This window comes from Sciurus vulgaris (assembly GCF_902686455.1).
Source record: "Sciurus vulgaris genome assembly, chromosome: X".
Classification (NCBI taxonomy): Eukaryota; Metazoa; Chordata; class Mammalia; order Rodentia; family Sciuridae; genus Sciurus; species Sciurus vulgaris.
In genome coordinates this window covers 53,039,704-53,053,237 of record NC_136471.1, presented here as the reverse complement: position 1 = coordinate 53,053,237, position 13,534 = coordinate 53,039,704, and the positions used below count along the sequence as shown (strand labels likewise).

The following is a 13,534-nucleotide window of genomic DNA, read 5'->3' as shown; positions in this document are numbered from 1 at the left end:
TAATACCAGTAGAATGAGAGGATTATGAAATACAAATAGATGCAAGCATGAATAGGTGAATTGATCACTATGTGATATATTTAAATAAATTATGATTTATATTTGTATATACATATACACATATACATTAAACATTAAGCATTTCTGGCTGAAACATTTTTGAAACTCCTATTTTACATGTAGCATACTTATATAAATTATAGAAATATATGAAAGGAGAACTTAAGAAATAGCATTTAGCTTGAATTGTTTAATGTTAAAGCTGGTGTCTAAAGATAAACTACATTAGAGCTGAGTATTTTTTTTTTCTATTTTGGTTTTCAAAAGTTAAAGCCATATCCTCCTCCTCTGGGTTTAAATAAATATCTTGAACTGCAGATTGATTCACCATTTTATATCTCTAGAGGGAATAAATACTGTAAATTCTTTATCTGATTTAAGTAAATTTCTTCTACAACTACATGGGAGTCACCTTGTTTCAAGGTTAAAACTGTTGCCTTTTTCTTTTCTTATATGCTTTCTTTCCTTCCCAACTTGGATGTCATGGTTCTGAACCCAAATTATTTGAGCATGGCAATTTAGATTTATGTTGAAAGTTCTTTTTTGCTCTCAGTGTTTTGGTTCATGTATTAACACTGTGTTTTGTGTTGTTTTTTAATGATGCTGAGGACTTTCATAACTAGAAATATTGAAAGCATAAGCTCATGAGCGATTGGGGGTAGGGAATCCTCAAAATTAAACTTGGATTACATAACTGGCTACATTTGGATACTTACCATGAGGGATTTCCTTTATTGGTGATTAGATTTTTCATTCAAATATGATATGTTGTCCAGTGACTGGAAATACAACCTTCTTTTTTCACTTTTTGATTTTGGTTCTTACCTCATATTTGAATTTAATTCCTGATCCCCTCATTCAATTGAACATTTTCTTCTGTAGTTGGCTTATGGCCACACAACAGCTTTCAACACCAAGTCTTTGTTGCTCATTTAGAAAAAGAAAAGTAATTTCAAACCCGCATGAACTTGGCCTGGACTCCTTATTTTATTTCTCTCTTTATGCAGGTAATTAAGCACTTTAAAATGAAAATCCAGAGCCTTCTGTATCTGTATGTTACAGATGAATGGCTATTCTTCATTTAAGTGGCACTAAAGTGTGACTATTTGTCCACAAGGGGATTGGCAAATATATTAAAATGTATGGGGTTGTTACTTTGCATATCATATTTAAGAAAACAAAATAAAATATACAGCAATTTATTTCACAGAGAAAAAGAGTATTGAGTTGAGTTGGTTTAAAACTATAAATTAATAAATTACAGCAATAAAACTATTCTTCAGATTATTATTCTTATGTCAGACTCCTTGGGTACCTACTGAGAGTTTCAGTCTTCCAGAAAGAGACAGATAAAATACATGATAATTTTGTATATGTTATGTGAGATCTGATGCCTACTTTGTATTTTTCTACCCTTCCTTATATCCAAAAAGAGAAGAAATTTTTGATTGTGTGATAATTAATCCTGTTTTAAAATCAGAATCATGTCTTCATTCCTATTACAGGATTATTTGTATTGGATGATCTTTCCAGTGTTTCTATCCCCTGTCAATAAATTGCTTTGCTTTAGGCACTGGCACTTTAAATTGAATTACTATTAGTATGAGAGTAGTTTGTCTTGAAAATAACCTTTCCTACTACATACTAATATCTCTGTATGGACTGTAAGTTCAGGAACTGAATAGGGTTCAGTGCCTTTTTGGACTTTGAAAACAGCAACAGGGCTAAGGTAAGCTGCAATGGCATGATGGCCACAGAGCAACTAAATAGGTATGTTGAATCTTTACCCAATCCTAATTGGATTAGGATTACCTAATTGGACTATGCAAGACAGCACCTTGTGTTCACCTTCCTCTTTCATAGTATCCACCAAATGCTTACAGTTTGCTAGTGTTCAGTGGTTTATTGTGGAACCATGAAAATGTAGCAGTGCACACAGTAGAAAACTTGACCTTAAACTGCTGACAGTCTGGCATTTACATACTTTTTGTCTTGCTGTCCCCTTCACAGAGATCATATCTGGTTTGTATGTACCATGTACTCATAATAATGCCCACCACCTGGCCTAATGTAGGCATTTAGTAAATGTGTGTTGAATCACAGGATTCTCTAGGTACAGACAATGGTGATCACCACAGTCAAGCCCCTACTTTTATTTAACACATCAACAGGGATATTGTCAAGCAGTGGTAGGTTGTGCTTATAGTAAAAAAATGTTCATCATAACCTGGTACCATGGCATATACGTGGAATCTGAAGCAGAAGCATTTCAAGTTCAAGGCTAGCCTCAGCAGCTTTGTGAGACCTGTCTCAAAAAAGAAAAAAAAAAAATTAAAAGGGCTGGGGATATATAGCTTAGTGGTAAAGTACCCCAAGGTTCAATTCCCAGTAAACCCCCCTTTTTTTTCCGATCACATAAGTCTTCTCAGGAACTTAAGTAAATTGAATCACCTTTTTAGACCATGCCTGTGAAAAGGTATAATCAGTTTTAGAACTGATGGTCCATACCTTTTAAAGTAAATGTCAAAAAAAATTGACCAAAAAAAAAAAAAAAAAAGAAATATTTTCCTGTGAATAGAGTTGCTTAGCTGCTTTTAGCCTCCTGATGCCAGTGATTTTAGAAGGAAACACATCACCTTTGTCCCTCTTTTTCTATCCAAAATTGGTTGCTTACTCTGACTCAGAAGAAAACAGATAATGTGGGGGAGAAAAGATTTCTTCTCCCACCCTTTGCAAGGATGGCTGAGGCTTCTATAACAAAAGACATTATCAACAAAAGAAAAGTCCACACATTTATTTAATGCAAGTTTTTCATTGCACAGGAGCCTTCATATATGAGGAACCAAAGAAATAAGAATACTGTGTATTTTTATGGACTGTTGTGATTGGAAGACAGAGGGGTGTGATGTAATAAACTGGGGTTGGGCTGCAGAGGACAACTGAACAAGGCCTGTTTGTTCAGATGCTTGACTTCTCTATGCAACACTGCTTCCTTCTGGGCAAGGGGCAAGACACCTGTCACATGACAGAGCTGGGAGGAAGAAGATCCAAAAATAACCCTTCCTAGGTTTTATAGCCTGTTTCAGTGAATAAGGAGCAAGAAGAATTCGAGTTTCTGTGACCCCTTCAGGAAAGATGGGATGGGAGATTAGGAGAATTTTCTGCCTCTGTGGTTTACTTCAGTTTCCTTCAGCTGAAAACACTATGTAGGTCCAGTGCTATGGTTTGAATATGTCCCCTTCAAAATTCCTGTTGAAATCTAATGTGCAGGTTAATAATATAAAGGGGATGATTAGGCAATGTGAGTTCTGCTCTCATGGATGGAATTAGTGCCTTATAAAAAGGCTCTAAAGAAAGAGTCTAGCTACCTCTTTTGCCCTTTCTGCCATGTGAGGATGCACCAAGAAGGCACAAGCTACCCTCACCAGACATTCAATCTGCGAGTGCCTTGATCCTGGACTTCTAGAACTGTGAGAAATTCCTATTACCCAGTCTGAGGTATTTTGTTATAGCAGCAGGAACAAAGATACCCACATGCCATATTTGGGGATATCATTTTCTGTACCCATGAAAGGAAAGAGCAAAGCAAACAAAACTAATAAGATTATAAAACAGGGAAAAATGGGGAAATTCCCTCACAAATCATAGGAGAGAGGTTCTACAATTAAAAGAGGTGATCTACAATGGATATAACTACACTAAATATATTTAAATTTATCAGTTGTTGGAAAATCCCACGTGGGGAAAATAGGGATTATCCTGATTTTTTTTTTTATAAAACACCATTCTTTGTACACATACTCCCAACTTAAGACAAAGTTGTGTCCAGATGAACCCATAAAAATATCAGAAGTTGGAAATGCATCTGATACACTTAATCTACCAAACCTGATAGCTTAACTGAGCCTACCATAAACGTGGTCAGTATACTTACATTAGCCTACAGTTGAGCAAAATCTAACAGTAAGCCTACTTTCTAATAAAGTGTTGAATATCTCATGTTACTTACCTGTACCACAAAAACTCTTGTGGCCTAGTACACTGTGGCATATTGCTTGTTTACCCTTATTTCTTTGATTCTTCATTAAGAGCTGAGACTGGTCATAGCTACTCAAAATTTCAAGAGGGTATATTACAGAATATTGCTAGCAAGGGCAAAGATTTTGCAGAAATTCAAAGTATACTTTCAACTGAATGTATCTCAGTATACACACGTAAGCACTACCATTAAGTTGAAAAATCACAAGTCAAACTGGAAGTCAAGACCATGTATATTCTTCATGTGAATATGCTCATAAAAAAAATCCTAGTATTAGAAGATTTTAGCTCAGTTTACTCAGTGAATAGAAATAAAATCTTTACTAGTCTTTTTAGTAAATACTGTTGATAATAGTCACACTCATTTATTGAATATTTACTATGTATCAAATACTGTCTAATTCTACCTACTTGAACTTTTAAGAAAAAATGTTCCCATTATTAAATGAGGAATATTTTCCATTTCTGATGATAAAATCAACCAGTTGTCCCTGTGACACTGTAGTGAGCTAGAGTGGTGTCAGGATTGCATTAATAACTTACAAATCTATTTACCACAGTCCATGTTCTTCATTCATTTCTAAGGGTCATACCTTCTTATCTGTTAAAGTTACTAGGAAGTCTATAGTTTATGTCTGTATTTCCCATCTACTGTGAATATTGGTGGAATGAGGTCCAAAGTCACATTTGGTTTCCTTTGTTTGAACAATAACCCATGCTTGAGAGAGGTGAGAAGGAGCATCATGAATAGACTCCTGGCTGATCTCCTGTCTTATCTTGGACTTGACAGCATGTGACATTGACATTATATGCAAAATTGTAGCTTTTGTCTTCTTGGACAATAGTGTGACTGAAAGAATTTTTCTTTTGTAGTGGAGAAAAAGTAATATGTTTTCTTCTCAAATCACAAGGTTGATGGCTTACATCACCTACATCAAAGGGCAGATTAACAAGAGAAAACCACAGCAAATTTATTTAGCCACCATTTTATGTAGTGAAGACTCCAAAGAAAACTGCCTATTTTATGCTAAGCCTGATAAAAGAAGTGGATAGCTGTAGAGAAACATGATCAGATAAAAAATGGTATGATCTCATGTTAATAAACAGGGAACTCACTGGACAAGATTCTTTCTGGAGTCTCTGCATGACATTTCTTCTCTCTTCCTCCCTGGATGTAGGGCAAGACACCCACCAGTCACATGAGAGTTTTCAGTGGAGAAGAGAGGATCTCAGATTGATCCTCCTAAGTTTTATGGCTTGATTGATCCACTTCTGGGAAATAGGGCAACAGGATGCCAGAGAGATCTTGCTCTGGGGCCCTTCTATCTCCTGCATCTGAAAATACTTAGCATGCCAAGGTGCCACATTTTGGAAATTGTGTTCTGAGGCCTAACACTCTTTATATCATTCTCTTTCTCTTTTAATCAAAGTATTATTTTACTTACTGTTCCTTGCTTTTTTAGACAGGAAAGAAACTTGTTCTTAAAAGAGGGCTTCTTAGACTTTTAAATATGTGTTGTGACCCATCCTTAACATCTTAAGCTGTCTCAAAAAAGCACATTAACCACAATGTTGACCTTACTGCTTATATCCTGTTGACAAATTTCTTACCACATTTACTCACAGAGATTTTGTCAATGGCAGGGCTGTCTATTGCCCCAAATCAGCTTAGCTTTTTGATTGACTGTTGGCTAAATCATTTCCCCAACTGGAGGACAGGGAGTGACTGAGCAGCAGGAACACCATTAACACATTGACAAGAAGAGCTGACAGAATGTTAATGACATTAACACCCTGTCAACTAACTATCAACACCTGGGATTTCCTCCTAGTGTGAGGGAGAGTCATTCTAAGTGGTTACAAATGAAATCAGTGAGGAAGTACATTGTCCTTTCCAGATAATTCAAAACAGATTTGGGGTCTCTACTGCATTGCCATTATGTTAATTTTATTCCTCTATTCATTATTAAGAGAATAATTTAAAATAGATGAAAAACTCAAAGTTATTTTTCAACTACAAGTAACACTTATCACCTTTGAGAACATGACAATAACAGGGTTTAGTGAGATGATAATCTAAATGTAATATGAAGTCCACAAAACAAAAACAAAGAAAAATCATTTAAAATATTTTTTTAAAAATTAATGTAGTATCCAGGTCATTTTCTATCTTTTAAAAAAATGAGAATTTCAGACTAGACTTGAGGGAAAATTGCCACCTCTGACTCTCTGTCCTTACCATTGCCTGTTAGTCACAAATTTAGAAAATTTAGGAAGTTCTTCTAAGCACAATTTTTTTTTTTTAATGAGACTGTTCAAGTACGGGAGGGTATAGAATAGAAAAAAGAAAAAGGGCATGGTTAGTAATGGAGGTAATGCATACACTAAAATGCAAATTGTTCCCTGGCATGGTGTTGCAGACCTGTAATCCCAGGTATTCTGGAGACTGAAGCAGGAATATATGAAGTTGGAGGCCAACCTCCACAATTGAGAGGGACCCTGCCTCAAAATCAAAAGGGCTGCGGATGTAGCTCAATGGTAGAACTTTCACCTAGCCTTCACAGGGCTCTGGGTTCCTCCACCAGGACTTGGGAGAAAAAAAACAAATTGTTTCCAAAGTTCTTATGGAAGCTTAGCCCATAGAGAAACCAATGTCTTTGAGAAGAGTGTTAGGGAGAAAGAAAGAAAGACTTTATTGGTTGACCAAAGAATGGAGAAGAAGTGCATTGTTCACAAATCAGCTTCTCAACTCCAAGTAGTTGAGGGGTTACAGATATAGGATAGGAATAATAAACGTAATGTATCAGCTAATAAAAGAGAGGAATATTAATATCTTTTCTGGGAATAAATGTAGATCTTCCAGGAACTCAGTGTCTCCTCTTTTCATCCCTTTCATGGTCTGGTGTTTCCAGTCATGGTGGTTGGTAGGTATCTAGCCTTAAAAAGAGTTGGGAGTGAGGGACTAAGCAAGTCTAGGCCAAGTTAACCTTACTTATAATTTGGAACCGAACATTTCTCAAATGATTGACATGTCTACATTCAGTGCTGAGTAGAATCTGATCCAAAGTTTAAGTCCACAAAGGGGACATACACAAAATGAAGACAGAGATGCCACGCATTTTCATTGTGTTCCAGTCACTCGTTGGATATCTATAGGCACAAGTGAGGAGTCAGTAATTTCAGCAAGAGAAGCCTTCAGTTCCCTGAAGAGTAACCTAGGCAACAGTTATCATAACACACACATCAGGTGTTATCTACAGCAAATATAGGAGAATAATAATGTGTGATCTCCAAAATTAATGATTTTTAAGTTAACTAAGAATAAATGAAGCTAGAGGATTTATTTAGGTTTCTCCTTGGTAACAAAATCACATAGGGAAATACCGCTGTTTTTCAAAGTTAAGATTCTAAGCTTTCTTTGAAAGGAACACTCTTAATAATGGTATTGGGCAATTTTTTGTTCCATTGATTGTACATTGAACTGGCTAGAAGATATAATCATTTACCATAAAAATGGTAATAACATAGTAATAATAGCAACTGTTAACAAAGAGAATCAGAGCCACAGAGAAGTTAAAGCAGTCAAGGCAAATTTTATTCAGAAACTATTATAATAGAAGAGAGATTCCAGTATACAGCCAAGCTACATTTTGAATAAAAGGGCTAGGGAGATTTGTAGCCATGAAACAGGGTGGAGATCAATGGATGGAAAATTATTAAGAGGAAATATCCAGGATAAGGAAGATTCTGGCTTAACCAATTTGACAGAATTCTTGCTAATGGCAGGCTGGGTTGAAAAGAAACAGAACATGGGGGATGAAGAATTTGGTCATTTCCAAGGGTGGAGGATTTTCACTCAACTGACCCAACAGATTCTTACTAAAATTGAACTATTCAGGACTAAGGAGAAAGCCCAATGGTGAGGCCTAGTCAAAAAGAGGACTCAGAGGAGTTTGGTTAAAAAGAATCTTTTTAATCTTTAGTGAATGTCATGTGTCAACCATTATGCCAGGAAAGATCTGTAGAGTGTGTGTGCATGTGCGCGCGCACACACACACACACACACACACACACACACACACACACAAAGGTTGAATATCCTTTATTTGAAATGCTTGATAACACAAGAGTTTCAGATTTCAGATTTTTTGGACTTTTAGTATACATAATGAGTTATTTTGGGGGGATGGAACCCAACCTAAATGTGAAATTCATTTTATATTTCATAAACACCTTATATACCTGAGGGCAATCTTACATGATATTTTAAGATTCCTGAATTTTGACTGTGACTCATCACATGATGTCAGGTGTGGAATTTTTCACTCATGTTGTCATATTAGTACTCAAAATATTTCAAAGTGTAGAGCATTTTAGATTTTTTAAGTTTTCAGAGTAGATATGTTTAACCTGTTCCCTGCCATAAATCATCTCCAAAGCAATCCTATGAGGAAGGTGCTATTATTAACCTAATTTTAATTAGCCTCATTTCAAATATGACCAGGATAAAGAGGTTCAGCCATGAACTTGAGATCATATAATAATCAGTATGGTTAGTGAGAGTTGATATCCAAATCTTGATATTTTGGAGTTTAAGACTTGTTATGGTGTTATGTGGCCTTTCACTTCAGAAAGGTTCATAAATCTGAGATGAATCCACATTTGTTCCCTGTGAAATTACTTTATTGCTTCCTTACCAGTTTCCCTCCAATGAGAAAAATATTCTTTTTGAAAGGATTGTAAACTAATTTAAAAATTAGCTGCTCACTTACACCATCTCCTCCAGAAAGCCTTTCCTAATCATAGCAATCAAAATTAATTTCCTTGTCCCTTGTGTTCTCATAATATTTGAATACTTTGATTAGCATACTTGCTCATTTGCCTATACTCTATGTACATGTCTGTTTTGCACACTGGTTTATAAATTTTAGAGATATGTATTCTTATTCATCTTCGAATATTCTGTAAAAACTTAACACAAAGCTTTGTAGAAAGTTAAGTACTTAATAAATGTTTAGTTAAATAGCTTTGATTTTTCATTGTATAATGATATTAAACAGCACTCTGGCAAGTAAATAGAGAATATTAGCTCATTATTCTAGAATGACCTCAGTTTGACAAAAGAGGACTCTAACATGTTTCAAATGTTAGTCCTTTGTCATGTTTTGACTTTAAATGCAGGTATTGAAAATTATCTCTTAGCAAACCCTTAGTAGAAATCATATTCTAGAAACTGTCTGAATGGAAAATGTTTTTTAGGATCTGTTAGCACAAAAAAAATTCTGTTTGAAGAGTCTTGCTTGTTTGAAATTCAGCCTGAAATTACACAGACTATCAGTACATTTTTCAAACATTGTTCAGGGAATTGATAGACATTTGGTGCATGATGCTGCTGATGAGAACAGAATATATTGCTCGGTTAAAGGGTGCATAAACCTTTTCAGGCCACAGGAGAATCATCTGGGAAATCATCTTTTTCAGAACATAAAATGGGACTTAATTTGTCTGAAAGAGTTAATATACCCTCAACCTGACAAATTCTAATCATTCTTACCAGAAGCTAAGTTTTAACAGAAGAAAAACCTTTCTGTGGAATTTATTCATATTGTATAGAAATAAAACAAAAAGAATCTTAAAAAAATAAATTACCCAATATTGTTATTTTTATGTGGGTATACACATATATTAGAGAACATATAGCAGATCTATTATATCTATTCATAGTCATAAAGATAAAGCCATTTGGGTGTTTACAAGACCATAAACTGGATATCATAATGAATCTATGAATTTGATTCATTTTGCTTTGATTTAAAATTTATTGAAACTCTCTTTTCAATTATGAAAGACATTTGTGATACGTTAAACAAGCATGCAGTGATAATGATTGTGTTCGTCAACTTCTCATCGCTGTGACCAAAATACCTGACAAGAAAACTTAGAGAGGGAAAAGTTTATTTTGGCTCATGGTTCAAGAGTTCAATCCATGGTGAGCCAACTCCGTTGCTTTGGGTCCAAGGTTAGGCAGAACATCACAGCAGAAGGATATGGCAGTGGAAAGCTGCTTAGCTGCTGGCCATCAGTAAGCAGGGAGAGGGAAGGTAAAAGGAGCCACAGAAAAGATGCACATTTCCAGGGCTTGACCCCAGTGACCTACCTCCTGTAGCCACTCCCCACCTGCCTAGAGTTACCACCCAGTTAGTCCGCTCAAACTGGGATAGACTGATTATGTTACAGCAGTCATAATCTGTCATTTCACCTCTGAATATTCCTGCATGAACACAGGAGCTTTGAGGGAACACCTCATATCAAATCTTAAGAGTGATGTTACTATGACTCTTTATATTCTTAGAGAATAGATCTCAGTCATACTGTTTTCAATATGTAGAAAAATATATCCGTTTCTTTTTCTATAGACATCTGTTCACTATTTGTAGTTTGAACCTGTTTTGCATATAGCATATGAAAATACAGCAAGTAAACAGCTTTTTGTTGACTATTGTACATTTTTTTTCTTCTGAGTTTAAACTTTAAGATAAATGAAGAAAATTCACTTTATAAGGTGACGACTGAAAAAAATGCAAGAAAGCAAGACTGTTTATTTAGTAATCATGTAATGGTACTCTCCTTTGTGTTGTAAAGATAGGATGATACATTATTACATTGTTCCAATTCATTAGTGAAGTTAGAAATGGAAAGAAATGTATGACTAACATTACTGAAAATTATCTAATTGAATTTTGATGATGGTCATATATATACACACACACACACACACACATATATACATGTGCATATATAAGGCATACATTTAGAGCAATAATGAACTTGAGAGGATTACATCTCAGCTACACACTTAAGGCTAAGGGACTTACTAATGGTGAGAATGGAAAATCAATGAAAAATAAAAAAAAGAATTACAGACATGCTTGCCAGAGATCATCATTGAGAAGAGGAATAGGACCTAGTCATCAATTGATGTTGCCTGAGTAAAGGAGCTAACTGAAATAATGGTTCAGAGGTTGAAGTATCAACCCCTCTTTTCCTCATCAAAAGTAAATATTTAGTAAATGACTTTTTCATATCTGTTAAGGCATTAACAAATTTATGCACAGTAACTGTTTAATTATCAATATCAAGATTCCTGAGTCACAGGTCTGATTCTGAACCACTATAGCAATATCATTTTGTTTTGCACACCATTTAGAAATACTCTGGGCCACTGTATTTGACCCATATATATCACAAAGTTCTTTCAAACTTTGATGTTCTTACAAATGCAAACTAGCCAACTTCATCCATCTGAATGAAAAGATATTTGGACTGGATATGAGTAGACCTAAGATCTACCTTTTTCTTTTCATCTTAGAAAAGATGTTCTGTTTACTCTTTTATAAAACTGAAATGATAACATTTGGCTTCCCTACCTCATATATGCTGCTGTTAGGATTAGGTATAATGACCTAACATGATTTGTAGAATGGAAAACCTATATAAAAAGTGTCGTTTATGTGTCATTCTGCCCTAAATGAATTATTTCTCTAAAAGAAAATATTCCTTATAGGTAATCATGGTCTGGTTTTGTCCAAATTCATTTTATCTAAGTTTCCTTTTTAAATCAAAGTTTTACATTTTTGTTTGTGAGGGATTTTTTTGTTTTTGTTTTTAGATTGATAGAGAAAAGGTACATTCTTCAAAATGTAGTAAAAGACTATGAAGGAATTAAGGTAGTTATCCCTCATTATTCAAGAAATATCCAAATGTTTACTGTTAAAGGAATCCATACCCTTTCCATTTTAGTAGAAAATAGGAAGAGATAACAAATGGAATTTGAATATCTTGCGTACTTCATGAAAGAGGATATTCTAAATTTTGTGGCACTTATTAAAAAAAAAGATAAAAGTATGTTTTATGCTTTCTAGAAAGAATGTAGTCCTGGGGGTAAAACTGACAGAAGACAACTACAAACAATTTGAGTTTGCTTGAATGGTGTGGCTCTGCATCATGTACAACCAGAGAAATGAAAAGTTGTGCTCCTTTTGTGTACAATGATTCAAAATGAATTCTATTGTCATGTATAACTAATTAGAATAAATAAAAATAAATAAGCAATTCGAGATTATTGCTAATTGAGTGTAGTGCATGCTGACAATGTATTAGACATTTTCAGTGTTCCTTCACCATATTTTTAGTTGGTGAGAAAGCATTCCAGCTTTGGCCACTGTTGGGAATTAACACTGCAACTTCATTATTTTGTTGGAAATGTAATGTCAAACCAACCAAGAGACCCAAATGAAAAGTTATATATGGGAATGCATTCCAAAGCCAAATGGAAATAACTTGTATATTATCTTTCATTTTGAATTAACTGTCTCCCTTAGTACAGATAATTGGGAAGTGGGTGTGCCAACAATTCCTCTGGGTTCACAAATACATTGCTTTCCATGCTTTTATTAGTCAGACAGCATTTATTTATTAAGCAGTCACTGCAGTTTCTAACACTATACTAGGTGCCATGGAACTACAGCATAGAAATGAAGTGCAAAATATTCTCTTGGCTCTAAAGGATCTTAGCACTTAGTTAAGAGCATACATATAAGAAAAACTATCCTAAAGGATGGTATTTAATTAAGTTTAATTGTGTGGCATTGTTATAAATGCATTAGGAGTTAACAAGGCAGGGTATATTGTGCTTTGAAGTAGCTTCAAGGAGGACATAACATTCAACTGTTCCTGAAATGCCCTCAGAGTGCAAGAAATTTCCCATGCAGATGCTTACCGTGTTTGCTTTGCGATGATCATCTTTTATACTGTCAGTGTCTGGCACATAGTAGGGCTCAATTTATGTCTGGAAAATGAATGAATATATGACTTCCCATCTTCTGTCATTTTATTTCAACATTGTACTTGACCCTGAAAAATATTTTGCTAAATATTCTCACAGGTCATACAGAATGTGATTCTAATTGATTTTGAATTTCATTTCATGTGTTTATTTAAACAAATGAAAAACCCTCCTTAACTATGTCTATATTAGATGAATATTAAAAATGATTTGAGGGTTGTATGCAGTTCACTGGTAGAATACTTGTCTAATATGCATGAGGCCACCTCAGCAATGCTCCCTACCCCCACTCCAAAAAAAAAAAAAAAAATGCTTTCCAGGAACTCTACAAAACTGGATTGCATTAATGAAAATTCAAATTTCATAATTTGATGTAATCAGCATAGGCAGATTAAATTTAAATTTACAGATTTTATTACTAAACTCTGTTTTGTTAGTGATTCCCATATTATGTGATTAAATAGTTTAAATTCATAAAGCCTGTTAAAAAATGATTGATTGTAAACATCTAGATGCCATATGATGAGGCATATGTGTTAGGTCATCTAACATATCTGCCTAAACATTCATATATCAGGACATAATTGACAC

The 13,534-nt window shown here is 34.7% G+C and overlaps 1 protein-coding gene across 1 annotated transcript in view; it reads left to right on the top strand.

Annotated features, from left to right (window-relative positions):
- DIAPH2 (diaphanous related formin 2) overlaps positions 1 to 13,534 on the top strand; it is a 796,567-nt gene that overhangs the window by 499,076 nt on the left and 283,957 nt on the right. The gene's annotated exons all lie outside the window — the stretch shown is intronic.